We start from the raw sequence: 4240 nt of genomic DNA, 5'->3' as shown, positions 1-4240 counted from the left end.
GAAGATGACCGAGGGGGTGCCAAACCCAATGGAAATGACCCCTCCCCGACAGTCAGTTTGTGTGCTCAGACACCCACAGAGCAGACCCCTATGTATGCAGACTTCTCCCTCCTTTAAACAGCCACTGCGATGCCCTTTCACATAGATCTCTGGTGCAAGCATGGCTTGCAACAGAGACATTACTCAAATACAGACAGGGGAGAAAAAAACAACAAAAGCCCAAACAATGATGCTTCAGTGCATTTACAATCAGATCTATACCACAGCAAAAAAAACTCACAATATACATATCACTAACGTTAAAAGAATATCACAAACTGCGAATCTCACTGAAAATGCAAACCCATTTTCCCATTCGTCTTGAGTGGACTCTGCTCCCCATTAAACACAGAGCTATTTTCAATTTGATCTATACCATGGGACTTTTCTCTCTAGTGTTTCAGGGAAATAAATGAGAAAAAAAAAAACCAGCATCACAAACTACTGTCTAGTGATCACATCAGAAAGGGAAAAAAAAGGTTTCTCGACATACACACCTCTACCGCTTCGCTATGGGACCGCGTGGATCCTAAAGTATGGTTCTAAAGCTTGGATGCACTGTTCCCCCAAGGATTTTTTTTTTTTTTTTTTTTACAAAATTGTGCGACTTTCTTTTAAAGTCCTCCAACAGGCTGTCAGGTCTCTCAATCCATCAGGGGAGGACAGGTTTGAAGTTTGAATTGCCAGCTCAGATCTGAGCAAAAAAATCAAAGCGCACAGGCTGCTCTGCTTTCAGTGATACCAAGGTGTGACATTTCACTGCCACTTGGCAAAATAAAATCTCTAGCAGGTCACACCTCTGTATTAGAAGTAACACTTTTCCTAGCAGCCCTGCCTGGATCAGTCCAAAGACTTCTGCCATTGTACAGCTGGTAAAAGAAGCCGAAATCCATTCCACACCCCTTTGCCAAGCCACAGCTGGACTTTCATCTGTCATCGGAAAACACATTATAAAAAGACGACCAAACGGACAGATCTGCACATACTACCACTATTTATTATTTCTAAAGCGCTGAAAAGCGTACACAGCGCTGTACATTTTAATATACAATAGACAGTCCCTGCTCAGAAGAGCTTACAATCTAATTTAGACAGGACGTTTCAGGGTTGGGGAGATTATGGTAGAGGAAATGATACAGCGGGTCTAGGGATCTGACATTTTAACATACAATAGACGGTCCCTGCTCAGAAGAGCTTACAATCTAATTTAGACAGGACATTTCAGAGTTGGGGAGATTATGGTAGAGGAAATGATACAGTGGGTCTGGGGATCTCTGCTTGTTTTCATCTGTGCTGTAAGATCAACTCCCCCCACCCCTTTTCTTTAATATTGTATATGCAACCTGGGGGTGGAGGGGGAAATTCGTTTTATAATCAGAAAACTACGTGCACAGAAAAGCATCCACATCCGATATCTATTATCACTCCACATTATCCACCCCCCCCCCCCATCTCTTTTAAAAGAAAATAGATAGGAGTAGCCGAAAATCACGTTTAAACATCAGTACACGGGCTTAACGATATTTTTTTTTTCTTTTCTTTAACAAATGAGACAAGATGAGGTCTGCAAGAAAAATAATCAGATTGGTTGGGAATCCAGGCGTCCCAGTAATTGCGGTTGCTGGTGAAAACGCAGCACATTTCCACCTCCCATCCCTCTAATGATCTCGGGATTAAAATATATCGAGATCTGTGACAGCAACGCCCGGAGACGAGGGTCGGGAGTTGCTCCAGGGCCGAGCCGTGGGCGATCGGCGAAAGGCTGCTTATTGCATTCAAGAAAACAAGGAATAAACAGCTTTTAAACTTCGGCCCCACATCCTTTCATTAAGAAAGAAAAAAAAAAAAAACCTGGGTGCTGCAGTGTAAAGATAACGAGAAGGGAAGCTAACTTTATCCCTGCAAAGAGGTATTTAAAAAAAACCATGTGATAAGAAAATACCTCACCCTTCCAACCATTAACATACAACACATATTTACCATAAATCTTCTAAATTGGAGAAGTCCTGCGATGCAGCGGAAACCAGCCTCAAGATGATGCAGTCCCGTAAAAGATGAGTTTTCGCAGCAAAGCCATGAGTAGGCAGCAAATATTCCTTAATTCGCTTTATGGGCGAATCTCCCGGGTGTAATAAATGAGATATTTCCCGGCAATTTAATAAAAAAAAAAAAAAAAAGAAGATCGCGGGTTTTTGTTTCACATCGAAACATAAACAAACATTTCAACTTTAATCACTTCAAAATGTATCCAAAACCGTATAATCGAGTGGCATTCGTCCTTTCTTAATTTCCTGCCCCTTTGTCGGTCGCGAAATAATTTCGGCTGCAAAATGAAAAGCGATCGGAGGAGCTCCGAAGAAAGGCAAAGTGGAATCGCAGGACCACAACTGGAAAGGCCACGAATTTCGGCCGCTTGTCTTTGCCCTGAATTTCCAAGCCAGCAGGTTGATCGCAGCCTCGCAGGAGGGAAGCGCTGGCATCAACCCGTAGACGTCTCGATTGTATTTTTTTTTTACTATAAATCCTCTTTTCCCGGCTGCAGAGGTCGCCTTCCTTTTATATGTCACAATCGGATTACACGCCGATCGAGTCGAAGGCGTGGATGAGGATCGGTCGCCCTCTACTCCTGGAGCACATTAGAATCTCGGGCGACGGACGACATCGAGACGTCCAGGTGGCGACATAATCGCGCTTGTCGGTAGCGATGAGGAGAAAAAGCCCTTCGGCGTGGCCGGGAAACGGTGCAGGTGTGGCGGGCCGGGAAGTGCCCCGATCGCTGCCCGGAAGCTCCTCCGGGATGATCCCTGCTCCTCCGCCTCAGCCGATCCTGTTGCAGAGGGAGCCCAAGAGCAGGGTGGCGGCGACTCGGCTCCCTCCTTCCGTCCCGCAGCTCCGCTCCGCCGAAACTGACGAAGAGCCCGGGCTGGGCAGCTTCCCGGACCCACGCGCACCGCCCACCAGCCAATCGCAGGCTTCGTGGGGCTGACGTCCCCCGGCCGGTGCGGCCAATCAGTCTGCGCTAAAGGCGGTTACCAGGGTGACGCGCCGAAGCGTCCTCTGGAAGGGAAGGGGGAGGAGGCGGCTGACACGTGTTGTTTTCGCGGGAAATTTCAAAGTGTTCAAATAGTGGAAGCTGCTCCCCTCCCGTAGAAACTGATTTCCAGACACTACAGAAGAAAAGGAGGAGCAATTTATTTATTTTTTTGCAAATCAATTCGCTTTAATGGGTAAAATACGGCTAATACTAACTCAATAAGGATGTCAACCGAGAGATGCGCTATGCTGAGTTTGACGATGACTGGAGATCTACCTATAATAAAACCTTCGATCATGAAATTATCCGTATATTAATGGAATTAGTATAAATATAACAACAACTATGTAATAAAGCGTGGGCCCTACAGTTTTTGAAACCGATCGCTGGCCTTTGGTGACTGTTTTTGACTCCTGTTCTAATGGTATGTGTTTTATAGAAAATCACTAAACCTGTGTTATTACTCATCAGTTCCACCACCCAAACTTATGTCAAAATACAGATATTTTTTTTTCTTCTTTTTCATAAAACAGAGGACACAAGTTTTCATCTGGTAACCCCATGATGAAAGATTAATTTCCAGATGAAAACGATAAGCCCTCTGTTTTATGCACAAGAAAAAAAAATAGTGAATATAATAAGAAACAAGAATAAAATGTTTTCCAAATTCTACAGAGGAGCTCATGTCTGCTGGTTGCAAAATCCAAGATCAGGGTCAAAAGAGGGTTATCAAATACATTAGGAAGCTGGAGGATCAGAATAATACAGAGGTGTTACAAATGCTCATGTCAAACTGATTTGAAACTTCAGCAGAGAAATATTCAGACTGTAAACCAGAAATTGAAAATAGGAGGGGCCAAGCTGCAAAGTTCTCAGCCCAACCAACAATGATTGGGGCTGTCTCCATCAAGGGCTATACACTTGGGGCGCCTTTTACTAAGGTGCGCTAGCGTTCTTAGCGCACGCAGGATATTACCATGCGCTACGTGGCTAGAAATAACGCCAGCTCAATGCTGGCGTTAAGGTCTAGCTCATGCGGCAATTCAGTGTGCGCTATACCGAGCGTTAATGCCCTAACACACCTTAGTAAAAGGAGCTCCTAGTCCAGTGATTTTCCACTTTTTTTGTTTCATCTAATATAATAAAACCCTAAGCCGCGCAAGCGCA

The 4240-nt window shown here is 44.6% G+C and overlaps 1 protein-coding gene across 2 annotated transcripts in view; it reads right to left on the bottom strand.

Moving 5' to 3' along the window:
* FAM222A (family with sequence similarity 222 member A) overlaps positions 1–2948 on the bottom strand; it is a 324715-nt gene extending 321767 nt beyond the window's left edge. For both annotated transcript variants that reach the window (XM_033956923.1, XM_033956922.1), the window contains exon 1: positions 2020–2948. The gene's annotated coding sequence lies outside the window, so the exon portion shown is untranslated. The remainder of the gene's footprint in view (positions 1–2019) is intronic.
* Between the last annotated feature and the right edge of the window lie 1292 nt (positions 2949–4240).

Source organism: Geotrypetes seraphini, chromosome 8 (assembly GCF_902459505.1).
Source record: "Geotrypetes seraphini chromosome 8, aGeoSer1.1, whole genome shotgun sequence".
Classification (NCBI taxonomy): domain Eukaryota; kingdom Metazoa; phylum Chordata; class Amphibia; order Gymnophiona; family Dermophiidae; genus Geotrypetes; species Geotrypetes seraphini.
The sequence above is the reverse complement of the archived record's forward strand: the minus strand, read 5'-3'. Positions and strand labels throughout refer to the sequence as shown.